Raw genomic sequence first — 15,976 nt, forward strand, 5'->3', positions numbered from 1 at the left:
AACACTAAGCTATGATTAAGAAAATGTTGGAGATGATTACTAGAATACGAAAAATTACTAAGATTCTAAGGATCACTCTCATAGCCAAAAGAGGGGGTATTTATAAAAATTCCATGGCCAAAGGTGAGGTGGCAAGAATCAACGGTGCAAATTCAATCTGGAGAAATCGACAGTTGAGATCGAAGAAGTTGGAAAGAGGTTGAGGAAATGGACACTTGTCATTCCTAAGGAGAAAAGTGGCAAAGAATCTCCAACCACATGTCAACAAAGGGGCAAGTGGCATGGAGATGAGAGACATGTGGCATAGAGACCACATGTCTCTAAGGAAGGGTAGACACTCAAGAAATGGTTAGGATAGGAGGTTGGAGGGGATAGGATTTGTTATATCCTTAGTTGGATTGGGTGGGTTAGGTTAGCATGTGGTTAGGCTAGGTGGTTAGGAGTAGGAGCCATGTGCTTAAATTCGAATTTTAAATTCAAATTTAATGAAAGGGGGAATTTAAATATACAAATTAACTAATTTGCATATTTAATTGGGAAAATAGAAGAAGAAGATTAAAGTGGGAAGAATAGGAATTAATAAACCATATAAATAAATTATTGAATTTAATTATATAGTAGAGGAATAAAGGTCATTAATTAAATTATTTTTTCATATTTATTTTAATTCAATTCTCCAGACCGATTTTTAGTGTATACATTTTGCCCCTCTTTTGAGCGATGTGTGACAACATGTCGCTTCAAAGAAAAATTGCTCGTTGCTACTAATTTGGTTTGATATGATGCTCCAGACACTAATTATCAGATAATGGATGTGAGGATGCCCCCTCGGGAGATAAATCACAAAAAAAATTCAATTTTTAAGATTTTTTGCGATTTTGAAATTTTTTGGAATTTTTAATGATTTTTGGATTTTTAGAGATTTTTAAATTTTTCAATTAATCTCCTAATAAAGAAAAATTTCAATCATTGCCCCAACTTTGCAAGTTTAACTAAATTGATAAAAGTGATTAAAAGGGCTTTTTAAATTAAATGGAATTAAAACATCCCACTTAAATGCCATTTTGAACCCTTTAAATGCAAAAGTGAACCTCATTTTATGAGTCATTTTCATTTGTGAATTTGAAAATTTGGATTTTGAGCTTTGGAGCCAAGATGGTGATTCCACATCACGAGCATCAATTCAATAGAGTTCAGCGATATCAGCATCCTCTGGCCTATGGTCCACTAGTACATACTCCGAAAAAACCCTCTTTCGTATGTTTTTGTTGATTTTGGTGAAATTTAAATTGATTTTTGAATGATTTTAGACATTTTTAGAAAAATGAGGGTTTATTGTTTGTTAGATTAGTGTTTTAGTTTTTTATTTACAAAATGGTTTTTTATTGAATTTATTGTTGAAAACCCTTGTTTTTAATTCTTTTACCGACATTTATGGTTTTTTGGTCAATTGGGCACTATTGTTGGCGCCATGAACAACGTAGCTAAGGCAATGGGCACTACGGTTGGCATCGTAGGCTCCGGCTCAACTCCAAGAGCACCAGTGTCCGTGCCATGAGCATCGACGCTAGCTCCAAGAGTGTCAGTGGCTACGCCTTGGGCATCGGCGTCAGTGCCAAGAGTATCGACGGTAATGCCTTTGATGTAGGTGTCAATGCACATAGTGCCGACATCAGTGCCAAGAGCGTTGGTGTTGGTGCCTTGGGCATCGGCGATAGCTCCAATAGTGCCAACATTAGTGCCAAGAGTGTTGGCGTTGATGCCTTGGGCACCGGTGGCTACTCCAACAGTGTTAGCATTGGTGCATTGATAACATTACATTCTAGCTTAAGCTCTCTGATAATTTAGCTCCAATGAGGGTGATTGATGTTTTAATATAGATCTTAGCGTGTTGATGCCAGAGAGGTGTTGATAAAAATGGTCAACATTGTAGGTTTCCAATTAGCCTGATTAGCATTTTTTGATACCAGATTGATGAAAAAATGATTGAGAGACTCCTGATTGATTAGTTGATGATCAGTTTTGATTATCTCAATTTGCATGCTTGATAGGATTGATGATGATCTCATGATAAATGAGAATCAAAGATGAGTGCTCAATGAGATGTGATAGAAATCTCAGATGAGTGAGATAGATTGATAGATTGGTTGATAGATGGATAGATAAATCAAGTTACTAATATGTTGATTTGATATGATAATAGGAGCCTCTAGGCATTCTCTAGTCTTGGGAGTGCTTCCTGAAGACATGGAGTTTGATACCACATCTATCTCAGGCGGAGCTAGATTTTATTCACTGATGTGGATTGTCTTCATTGATTGACATGCCCCATTATAAGATTAAATGGGGTTTGTTGATCGCGTTGGCCAAGAGATGGCATAGCAAGCATAACACCTTTCATCTACCTCAGGGTGAGATGATAGTGACAACAAAGGATGTCTACCGGATACTCTGAATACCTGTCATTGGGCACATCATTTACCATGATTTGTACAAGTGGGGTGGGATGGACACACTAAGGAGGGTTTTTTATGACGATCATATCTATGGATATTATATCCCATGGAAAGAGATGCTCGATCTGGATTATGCTCCTCTTCCTTTAGCATTGGTCAGTTTTGTTGGAGGTTTCCTTTGTCCTGACCATGGGTCAAAGGGATTATCAGTTGGGTGGGGCTTCTTGTTGGAGAAGATGATTACACAGGGAACTAGGTTCTCTTGGGGATCCTATATGCTAGCGCATTTATACTATTATTTACACATAGTAGTTTACCAAGGATCAATTGCCTTATCAGAAGGTGTGACCTTGCTATAGATATGGACCTAGGAGCACTTAGCCATCACACATACACTAGCAGATAAGGATTGTCCAGCAAGGAGACCATATGTATATGGATATCCAGATGCAGTTGTCCAATGGAAGCTGGGAAAACTAGAGTATTGCAGGCAAGTGTTGGACGATCTTGATTATGTGATCAAGTTGTCATACAAGGATTGTGAGCAATGGGTTGAGGATGCAAATGAGATGTCATATGTTTTTTGCTTATGATACCTTGTTGGTTCTACACCATACATTATTGATAGATTCATCATTACATTGGTGTTACACCAGTATGGAAGAGTCTAGGGACTCCCATAGGGGACAGTGATGTATGCATGGTGACGATAGGATGTGGCTACTTGGGGGCCAAATATCTTTTATGTTGTTGCTTACACTGAGTATGAGGGCCTCGCAGGACAAGATTGGGACTACATGGCCAAGGTTATTGATCCAAGTGTTACAACAAAGTATGGTTAGTATCTTTTGACACACCCATTTATGAGATTAACTTCCTTGGATGAGCCAGTACCAGGGTTTGATGATGGAGAGGATAGATCACCATGCTAGGCTCCAAGACGACCGAGGGATGGAGAGAAGAGAGGAGGTGGAGGAGATGGAGGAGATAGAGATGAGGGAGGTGATTATGGAGATGGAGGAGAAGGAGGAGATAGAGATTATGGAGAGGATAGAGGTATGGTGGCATTGGAAGTCATATAAGGAGCTAGTAGTTCTAGATCTACTAGAGTGTTACCTATGGATTGGGTGACCAAGGTGGTTCGATGGAGTAGATTTGGATATACATGACAAATTCAATAGGTTCCATAGGTAGATTAGGTTCCATAAGTAGAGTAGGTACATGTACCAATAGAGGCTTCTCAATGGATACTCATCAGGATGTCATCACATCAGCAACAGGCTCAGATCAGTGATCTGCAGAGTCAGGTGCAACAGTTATAGGATCAGCTTGCAGAGAAAGATGCTCAGATAGAACAACTACAAGTCCAGATGGCACAGGCATAGGTTTCCTCACACATAGTAGAGAGAGATGCAATTAGGGATAGGTGCTGATAGGTAGAGGCACAAGTGACTGCATGTGTAGGGGCTAGGTTAGGGGAGGCCATCAGGGCCATCCAATGCTTGCCTGGGAGACTGAGTATTACAGGACTTTATACTACATGGTTGTTCCTGCTGATTAGAGGGTCCCTAGTTTTTTAGAGATGAGAAGGAGATTGGAGTGGAACCATTTTGGGAGCCAATGAGTGACAGGGCCACTTCAGAGAGATCCCCTAGCTGGAGATCCAAGCACAGGGGCATCAACTAGTATCACTAGACCTATCGCATCTAGATAGAGTTCTTCTCCATGTTCTAGTGGTCATGTTGATAGGGGACAGTGATTATTCATGTATACACCTTCTTGTGATGAGATATTTATGATTCCTACGATGTATTTTTAAGATGTATCTCAGATATTTTTGTGATATCATTGTACATTGGAGCTCGATTATTTTTTATTATATGAGATGCAGTCAATTCCATATGATCTATATGACTTATGATGTTATAGATGTACTTTTTCATGCGATAATGCATTCTTCTTGATATATAATTATGCCTCGTATCTATATGATGGATGCATGCAACTATCTACATGATGTATGCTTTATATTCTATATGATGATGCAGTGTATGAGATTTATGATGTATGTGATGCAATTCCTTGATGGATTTTATTATGATTATGCATGACTATGGATGATTCTATGATTCTATATGTGATGATGTATTATTCTTATGATGGATGAAAATGCTTTATGTATTATGTGATGTATGTGCAATGCAATTTTGTCTATTTTTATGATGTTTCATGATTTTATATATGCCTATTGATATGAGATGAATTCAATGCAATGATGATGCCCTATGTTACATGATTTGATTATTTATGAATAATTTATGCAATGAATGATCTAATTAAATAAATTATTTTCTATTTTGTCATGCTTTGATGTGATGAAATGAAATGAACTAATTGAAGATGCTGGATGGATGGATTGATTATTTTTATTGATGTCCAATGTACTCAATCACTTAATAAGAAAGATGACACCACTTGACCTCAGCCTCTAGAGAAATGAGATTTGATCCCTATGCACCTTGAATGTAGTATGCAATCTAATATAAATATGCAAATATGAAAGTAATGCCATGTTATCATTGGACCAGTCACTTTGATAATGCTTTTTATCATCATTGAACCTTTATAATGTGGAAAGAGAGTGCAAACATCGATGATATAATTGAGCCATGATGACCTGAGCACCGATTACCTGGATTTTGATATTGCAAGTTAACACAAGCATCAAGGTATAGTGGACCAATATGACCTGAGTGTTGCTTGCGTGCAAATAGACAAAAGTTAATCATCTTCCCATGCAAACCTGAAATGTCATCAATGCTATTTGATTGATCATATCCCATGACAAATTTGCACAGTAGCAATGATTAACTGACAAGTAGTAGACAAAGAAAAGATCATGCTCATTCCTTGTTCCTCTAGTACAAGACATCCTTGAGTCATTTAGGAAGCATGATAACAAAAATTAAAATACAACAGTTGAACATTCAAACTAAAGTATTTCAGATATGATTCAGAGTACATCATCCACTGATTTGTTGTTTGTTTTATGTTATGTTGAATTTCGATACTTATGTTCAAATGTTGGATTTCTCGATGTTTACTTGTAATGAACATTGCCTAACTGTTGCTTGCTGGTGCGTCTAAGCTCAATGCAAATTATTGATGACTGAGTTTCGGATTTTGACCCCAGGCTTGAACACGCCGGTATATACAATGTTCCAAACCATGATGGGATTTACAAATGAGGACCAATTAGATACAAAAGGCTTTATTATGGATATGTACAATGGCAATGGATGGATGCAAGATAAGTGACTGAATAGATGGACAAGATGGATGACCAATGGAGCCTATTACCAGATTTTCACCATTTTTTTATTGCACTTTTTCTCATATTTGATTTTTTTTTTTAGATTTTCTATTTTTTCTGATTTTTTTGGATTTTCTACTTTTTTGGATTTTTTTGGATTTTTTGCTTTTTTAGGTATAATTTCTTTTCAAATAAATGCTATTAATGTTGGAATCAATGAACACTGGTAGTGAAGGTGAATTAGTTTTTTATTATTTTCAAACTTATCAAGCCGATTCTTAAACCACCAGATGCATGAGAAAGTAATCAAAGTACAGAAACATATAATGAACAACCACACAACCATAACACTAAGATTTTTACATGGAAACCCAGAAAGGGAAAAACCACAGTGGGATTGAGTACCCACAATAGTATTATACTATGGCCAGTAGTAGAACAATATTACAAAAGTGGAATGCACTTGCAATCAGGCTCAATGCCTAGAGATCACTACTTAATTACAAAAGGGCTACAACCCAGTGGAAGGCTCACTGACTTACAGGCTATTAAAAAATGATTACAAAGATAAATTAACTAAAGAATAGCATCTAACTATGCCAAGATATAGTTCCGATTAGGCTCTGATTGTCTCCTACAACTGATCTATCAATTTTCTCTATAACACTGCTCTGTCACATACCAGAGCAACAAAATCTTCACTAAACTTACAAACTCACTCACACAAATGATCAACCAAACCAATCTTATATATCCGCATCATAAAAAAGAATCATTTACTAAGTTGTCTTCCAAAAACCGCATAACATGCAACATGAAACATGTTCCACCAAATTGACTCAATCCGATCATAGATCCAAATGCAGACCAAAAAAAGATGATAAAATGCTTCCCATAAGTCGGTCCAATCACCTCAAATGTGAAACTGATCACCGAAATCATCCCAACAAATCTGCAACACACGTTACTCCAAAATAGCTTTGCCCTAACTGAAATATCGGATATTGAATCTCTAGACTAGCACACAATTCAACACCAGATATCAAGATCATGAAGTAATCTATCTTGAACCTTGAATCAAATGCGTTGATCACCACAACCCAAAATACATCACCAAAATTAAGATATGCACCATGATCTCATACTCTACCGATAATTGTGTCTTATAAACAAAATGACTTCTGGTAAAGCAAATTTATGTACACCGGATGTGATCTACGAATTTAGTTTCCATCAATGACAACCCCTAAACATATATCATGCACCAATCTCCACTGGAACAATATCTCTTTCTAATAATATCCCCCTTTGGCATTGATGACAACACTGTGAAAAATGAACTGTACACTCAATACTGCAAGACTTTCAAAATTTCAAACTTACAAAGAAATGTACAAGCTCCCCCTAAGAATTTACACCATTTTTCACTCTTCACTCTCTCCCTTTGACAATAATGCCAAAGATAAATGATCCACCAAAATTGATATACAAGGGTATGTATAGTTACTTACAAAAATTTGAAGATAGCTACAAAAATTGTTCTAAGGGCAAATGATTATTTGATGCCTTATTTAAGCTCTCCAAAATGGTTATCATCCCATTGAAAAGGTAGACATGCATTTCTGCTCCCTATCTTTCTGCTGGAACAGGTTTATTTAGTGCCTCCTTAGCACCCTACATGCTACTCATCAAAGAATCTATCCGGGTGGTAATAAGACTTCTCACCTCAGACACTATCCAAAATTCTATCCTTTTCTTGATTTAAGCTCTTGATTTTATTCAATATATTCAAAACTTGGGGTTTGAAATTGCTATCAGGAGTAGATTGTGGTGAATATTACTGTGATGTGCTTTCTAGCTGACCTTCACATTCCCTTATCTTCTTGTCAATGTGTATAGTGAATTTGGGTAAAATTAGACATGACTTGTATATATTACCTCCTTCATCAATTGCATCTTGAATACCTTTTAGTGCAATAACTAAACTGACTCTATCATCTTCAATAATTTTCAAAAATTGCTTTAACTTCATTACATTGAATTGATTCAAAACTTTAATATTCATGACCTTCTCCAAAGAATCAAAGTGAGTACCAACAAAACCTAACAAACCTTTGAGATTACCAGAGGGATCAAATGTGTCTGGTTTGAAAGATGGCATAATCTTTTCCAACATATCCCTCGCCAATGATATTAATTCATTGTCTATAGGATGGGACTTAAGCAAGTCCTCATTGGCTTTGGCTTGAGCTATAGTTACCAATCTAAGTTCTTGAATAGGAGATAAGGAACTCAATTCAATCGGCCCTTGACAAAAATCATCTGGATCAACAACAACTTGTTTCCCTTTAACAGGACCAATGTCTCTTGCCACTGTTGTTGGAGCTTGATCTTCCTTTTTCTCCCCTTTCTCCTTATCTGCAAATTTTGCACTCTCATCCTTTCCATATTTCTTACCATGATCCTCATCCATCTCCACATTCAATGACTCCTCAACTACTTTTTTCTTACATAGCTTCTATAACTAGAGGATCTTGTACAACATCATTGGAGGTATCATTCACATCATTAACATTATCAACTAGATTTTGATCATCGATCTATCCTTCCAAAGTGGCTTTCTTAGGTGACTGATCTGTTTGCTTACCAGGGACAACTATATTTAATTCCAGAACAAATGTGTCTTGAGTGGGTTCTTCCAAATTCACATCAACTCTCTGATCTATCAAAAATTATCTCAAAATTGTTTCAGTTTCCTTTATCACCTCATCTTTATTCCCTATCATAAACTTATTCACCCTCTTCTTTCTTTCGAATCTATCCTTGGCAAGTTTCAATAACCAAGTGACTTCATCTCTAGAAATAATAGAAGATATATTTACTAGCACCTATTCTTTTATTTTCTCATCCTCTTGAGTAGTTGTAAGCCTTCTTGCATCCCAAATGTCATATACACTTTTAAGAATCATAGATGCAATTTCTATTAATGTCTTACTATATACATCCATATATTCTACAATTGCTTCTTCAATTGCCCTCTGATCCTTATCATCAAAATTTTCATAGTATGTAGATACATTATTCAGATTCCCATCCTTAAGAATTCCATCAATTAACTCCTTTAAGGTCAATGGAGGTACTATTTCAAATGTGCCTTTAATCTTACTGGATTTCAGATCAGCATCAATCTCAAATTTATGCTTCTTGCTAGCCCTGGGCTTTCCAAATGATTTTATTTCTGCCCTTGGTAATTTCTTCGCTTGTCAAACTCCATAGGAATGTGGCTTCTTCACCACTCTAGAATAGGTGGTTGTCTTTTTCACTTCTCTCACTGCTTCATCAGATTTTGTCTCCATGTCCTCAACAATGGCAACAATATATACTCTGAGGTTTCTGATCCTTATTTTTCTTCTTTATCCTACCGATTGATGATGTTAATTATGATTCAAGTGGAAGAATGGGCTTTTGCACACCAAAAGTAGGTGCAAACTGAGACTATTTTGTCTTGGCCTACTTCAAAGGGGTGGAAACAAGTTTAGTCTTCTTTGGCTTAGCCATGTCTTCATCCTTTAGGGTGTTTTGTTCTCTTGCCTTTTGCACAACCTCCTTGGATAAACCCATTTATTTGGTCAGCTCCTCTACCTCTCTCCTTAGTTTCCTCTTCCTAGCAAGTCTGGTAAATTTCTTATGCAAGTCTAAGTCTTTTTCTTGATAGTACCGAACCTCTCCTCCTCATCATCTATCGGTTGACTCAAGAAATATGTTGAGCATATGCATCAAGAGTGGTGGCATCTACCTCATACCTCATGGGAATGATCCACATAATTCTTGGCTCAATTGCCTCCATGTGACATTGGTATTTATCAACCATAAAGTAGATGGTTTTCTCATATTTATCAATAATTTCTTTAGGGATCATTTCCCTACTATGCATTGATGCCTTACAGGATTTGAAGTATCCTGTAAATTGTTGTCAAGCAACTTTTTTGCAACATTTTCAAATATGGTCACTCTAACGGTTGGTTGATTTCTTGTATGCATTGAGGTAGTTGGAGGAGTTCCTTGGTGTGATATAATCTTGGAGGAATGATTCATTCCAATTAGAGAAGTTGGAGAAGTAATTTTGAATGAAAATGGTTACTGATTTTTTCTGCATTTTCCTTTAATTCCAGTCCTTGCATGATTCCTAATGATTGGTGGGTATCAATTGAGAATTTGACAAGTTGTAGTAGAGGTTTACCAATAATCTAGAGTTTATTTGAGGCCTTGAAACATTCGGGCTTGAAAGAAAGAGAATTTTTCAATCTTGTTGGTTTGGTAAAACCCTTAAACCAAAGGTTTGAATGCTAATAGGGGCACAAATCAACATCTCTCAATGGGATCACCCTGAAACCTAGGAGTATGCCGATTTGGTATGTATATTAACTATTCCTAGTGGCTATGAAGACAAGAAGTGTCATTTGAATTTCCTAAGATGATTCCCTAGGCTTGACATCGGTCATGTGGAAAGCCTGAGCAGTAGGAAAAGAAGGTAGAAACCCTGAACAACAGATTGGTGGATGGTAAAAATAGGAATAAGAAGGAACCTTGGGTAGGTATAGACCCTTTAATAGTTTCATTCTTTCATTCCTTTATGACTGGTGAAGCTTTTGGGAGCCTAAACCCCAATACCAGCTAGAAGAGGCAAAATAGGGTCAGTAGAGTTTGACCATTCATACTCAAAACCCAGATGCCGAAGTTTGTAATCTTGTAGAACGATCAAAATGGTATCCAAATATCATATTTATTCAAGGGGTTGTTCAGGTATGTTGTGAGACAAATCAAGAAAACTAGGAATGTAGGGCTAATTGCTTGTAGCCCTACTTCCTATTTCTAAAAGGGGAAATGTTACAAAAGGCTAATAAACACCCATCTGAGGGGTCAAGATCTATAAAAATTTCATATAACACATGTGTAAACATTCACATAAGCTAAATTCCACCTTGTGAGTAAAGATCCTATTGCTTGGGGTGTGGGGTGTCATGCCCAAACTTTGGGCAAAACACAAACAACAAATTTTTTTTTTCTTTTTTTAAAAAACACTTAGTTACATGCAATCATTGCTTAACTAGTTGAGACATCTTAACAAGTTGTTCCAAGTGAATTTTCTTAATTGATATTAAATACTTACATAACTAAATATGAACAAACTCCTATTATCAAGTGGAATGAATAAATTTCTTTTTCAAAAAAAAAGAAATATTAAATTCCCTCAAAAGACCCTTTCATTTTAGTTGTGCTTATCAGTACTTAATTAGATCCATTTCTACTAACTATACATTAAAAAATTTACTTCGATATCAATTATTTAATAAATATCAAGTTCCCTCCATCCTGTTGATACATCCTTTCTTAATAATTTAATTTAAAAGCCAAATACTAAATGAATTATCTTACTATCTCATCAAATTTAATCAATAGATTAGTTAAATCAAAACTCTCTAAAATAATTGACGAAGACATTAATAATCTTTGATAATCATTAATTGATTTTAGGAACTAACTAAATTAGCCCTAGCACTTAGTTTATATAAGTCTATATTTTATTTTACATAATTAAAATGTAGTTTAAACTAAATCGACTAAAGGGTCGACTAAATCCATAATGAGAATCGTCCTCTAAGGTTAAATCTCTAAAACCTATATAAAGTTGGTCTGAAATTATTCCCTATATACAAATAACTACCAACAGATTAAATTTCCTAAATGATTAACTCCAATAATAATATAATTTAAAAAAAAAACAACATATATATATATATATATATATATATATATATATATATATTTAAATATACCCATATGTTTATTTTGAAACATATATAAAATATAAACACTTGATATCATATTTAATCTAACAATATAGACAATTTATACATTCATGTGTTTAAACTATATATATCTCCCTTTTATTCAAAACACATATATGCGGAAACATTATTTATTTTCTACATATAAAAGTCCCAATAACTTAACTAAAACAAATAAAGTAAATACTGAAACCCTAATTTCTTTAATTTATAAACACTTAACCCCCCCCCCCTCATTTCTTTTGTTTTATAATCTAAAATTCACCCTAATCCTTTAATTATTATAAAATGCCCCACAAATTATTTTAACATTTCTTCTTTCTTTTATACAACCCTAACCCTATCCGGGGTAGGGTTTTATTCTTTTCTTGTTGTTGTGCAGGGCGGACAAAGGAAGAATGGAGGAGCGAAAGCTTATGGCAAGGAGGCGATGAGTGGAAGGGGAGGGGCCGAACTATACTCCTCGGCCACTGCAACATGGAAGCAAGGGGGAAGGGAAACCCAAATGGCCGCCGCGCACAGAAGGAAGGGAAACCCTAGCAGACACCATAGTAGCGGCCATGCCACCCACTGTGGAACGCTCGCAGTGGTGGGTTTCACCCCACCCACTGCGAACAACCCACAGTGAGCGAATGTCCGCTCACTGCAGTGCCCGCAGGGAGGGATACTCCTTTGGCAGTGGGTGAGGGAGCCGCAACTTCCTTCACCCCCCCCCACATTATTTGCTTTCCCCAAAAAAAGATTTGCTAAAATAATTTTTTTTTTTAAAGTTTGTTTAATTAATTTTTTTTTGTAGTTTTTTTTTTTTAAATAAAATAAATTATATATATATATATATAGACACACATATATCTATACTGTATAATAGGTATATTTTTAGGATGAAAACAATAAACATATATTTATATGTATATAAATTTATTTGTATACTTAAATTTATTTTTGAAGCATAATAAATCTAGGTCTACTTTTTTTTTAATATAAAAATTATCATAAATCAGTGAAACACTATTTTCTTTAAATTTAGTTCCTTTCATTAATTTCTTAGTTGCTAAAGGAAATAAGTAGGCTAACTAAATAAAGATTTTCTTTCTGTAAAAATAAGAAATTAACAACATTAGATATACTTAGAACAACATCTTTAGAGTTTATTCATTTCCATTAAATCTGATTAACTATAGGATTTATTACTGCAATAAATAAATGACAAAGTTTGATATTTCTACAGCAACTATCCAAATGATAGATTTTACTGAAAATTAACAGCAACTAAATAAAACTACAATTTATTAATTTCAAACTTTAGAGATGGCTATAAAATCTTTGATTTTATTTTCTGCAGATAATTAGAATAACAGATTTTAAATACTAAGTGTTGCATTTCCATGCATAGATCTAAAATGTATTATTTCCAGCCTATCACATGCAAGCATATCTAGTCCATTTCTTTTCTAATAAATCATTTTAAATGCGTAAGGGAAATAACAATTTTTTTTCTTTCTTTTCAAATTATCCTATACACACAATTCTTTTATTTCAAAACTTAGGAACCAAATCAAAAATAATCTTTTTCTTTTCTGCAATATAACTTAAATGACTATTACAAATATTTAAATCTTATCTTCAAGATACTCTATCACTTTACAAATAGGTCTCCCACTTCTAATACATGAGGAAAATGATAAATACATATCCAAACACTTTTTTGCAACAACTAATTCCAGCCACATCTACCTGTCCTGCTATTTTCTTCTAACAACCTGCAATTATAATCAAAGAGATGACCATGGAGTGCTCACCTCCTAGCCTAGGCTAACTAATAGCCACCCTCAAGCTCGGCGAACCAAGCCCTAGATAGGTAACACACATGCAAACACAAAAGACAAGGGAATACACAAACTCAAAACACAATCCCAACCCAGGCTACACTGCACCACACATTTGTGATGTCTTTTCTAGGGTGGTAGTGGACCAAGTACCCTAATGAGACTACAAGTATGGTAAAACATATAGCCACCTCATGGCAAACCAAATACATCAAGTATAACAACCCCACATTCCTTATACCCCCCAAGGCATTCATACCTTATTTCCCTCCTTATAACCCCCAATGCATAAACAAGCCATGCCGCAAGGGTCACATAAAATCCCTTGTGATCACTCTCATAACGAGAGCCTCTCACTTGAGGGCTGTCACTTCTACCACCCACAAGACCATCCTCTCTCCCAAGAGTAGGAGGTCTTGATTACTCCCAAAACACATAAATTGCATAAGCACAAAACACCAAATAAATTTCCAAGGAATACATGCAAGGAAAACTAGCCTTAAACACAAGCCATTCTTTTAATACAACATGCAATAAGAAAACATTACAAGAAAGGTAGAACCAATCATAAACTGCCCAAAGGTATGCTAGTTTTGTTGAGGATGAGCAACCCAATTCCACCAGACTTTCCTTTTTACACTTAGCCAAATTCTTAATTCCCAAATCTATCTTTTTCCTTTCAAAATTCTTTGTCTCCAAAAATGGAGAGTGGGTGATTACCCACTAATTTTCTCATTCTTGCTTAAGATTGCCTTAGTGAGAGTTCTCACAGGTTTCTAAATCTGAAAAGGAAAGGTAGGGTAGATTGGGAAAGGGATCTCACATTCAAAGAGGAAGGTTAACAACTTAGATGATCCTTCTAATTTTCCAATTTTCGCTCAACTTAGGAAACCTACTTGTTAGGGTGTCTAAATGGTCACATGGGAGTTGAAACATGCCTAAAATTACTCCTAACCCTTAGGTATACCTTATGGGCTTTAGGAAAACCTATTAAACTACCCCTAGGTGTCCATTTAACCCTTTTTAAACTCATCTGAAGTTAATTTTCGGGTCAAACTTAAGTTGACCATCCCAAAGATTCTTTCCCCAAGGCAATTATGGATTTACATTAAATTAATTGAAAAAGCTATGGTTAAACAACTCCCTCCAAGAGACAAATTTAAAATCCAAAACCTAAATCAATCACATGTGTCAAGCGACACAATAAAAATACTTTTACGAAACTATAAATGAAATCTTGTCTCTTGTTGGATTTACACAAATAAACAAAATTCAATTTAACATTCATGCAACAATCACTTTTACAAATAAAATACGATACAAATAGGGTGTTGTCTCTCCAAATAGACAAACCCTGGTTTTATGAACGCACATAGGTCTAGGTTTGGTTCTCCATAATATTTCAATGGTCACATGGATAATTTTCCTATGCATCTCAATTACACATTAGTAATTTCAAATAACCTCATATAACATTTAAACACATGAATAAGAATACACATCAAACACTCTGCATACCATATACATTTAAACAAATCAATACATCTTACATCCAAATAAATCCACACATGCAGTTATCATAATCCTCATAATTTTATTCATTCATAAGATATCATATTTCCAACATCATAATAAAGTTTTGCAAATCCAAATACAACTGACATACGTTAGTCCAAGATTATCCAATTAGTGGATCTTTTAGGATTTCAAATTCATAACGCATCAAAATGTACACCTCAAGGTGAAATAACTCTATAACTTGGTTCAACTGCTTTTCTCACCAAATCTATCTATCAAACACAGTCCGTTCTATTGAATTATATAGCATTTAATAGGGTGAAACATGGTCAACTAAGTTAATCAAAGCTTGGTTTGGGGAAGGCCTTACATCCTCCTCCCCTAGAGTTCGACTTACTCTTGGAAGTCGCATGAGTAGAATTATGAAGTAGGGACATAACATTTCCCACCATTTCAAAGAGTTACTCAAAATCTTATCTTGCCTACTAGAAGGTTGAAATACCAAAATCAACTTATTTTTGTAATTAGATTACTATCTGCACAAGGTTAAATTCTTAGTATTTTTATTACATTTCCCTTAAATCTTAGGTAGGTGTTTACAAAGTTCTATCTTCCAACAACTTACATTAATGCACCATCCAAACTATATCAATAACACACATCAACTTCCATAATCAAGGTTACACATATTGAATTTCTAGGGGGTCCTACTTGTTTAGGATTTGTTTAAAAGCATGTTTATCCTACTGTATTCTCGTCCAAGCATGTTACTTAAGAAAATTTTCATCACACAGCCCAAATGAATCTACTTATTCTACATCAAGGCACCTCATTAGGGTGTTAATAAAATATTTGCTAACCCATCCTAGATGCATAACTTCTTCCAAATTTTCTTTTTAGATAACAAGACATAATTAAATTTAGGTTCTTCAAATCCACCCCTATATAGGGTAGTTTCCTATCAGTAGGGATTAAAATGTTTTTTTTTCTAGGCACCAAGGTTTAAGTTTCATA

The sequence above is a fragment of the Cryptomeria japonica genome, chromosome 10 (assembly GCF_030272615.1).
Source record: "Cryptomeria japonica chromosome 10, Sugi_1.0, whole genome shotgun sequence".
Lineage (NCBI taxonomy): Eukaryota > Viridiplantae > Streptophyta > Pinopsida > Cupressales > Cupressaceae > Cryptomeria > Cryptomeria japonica.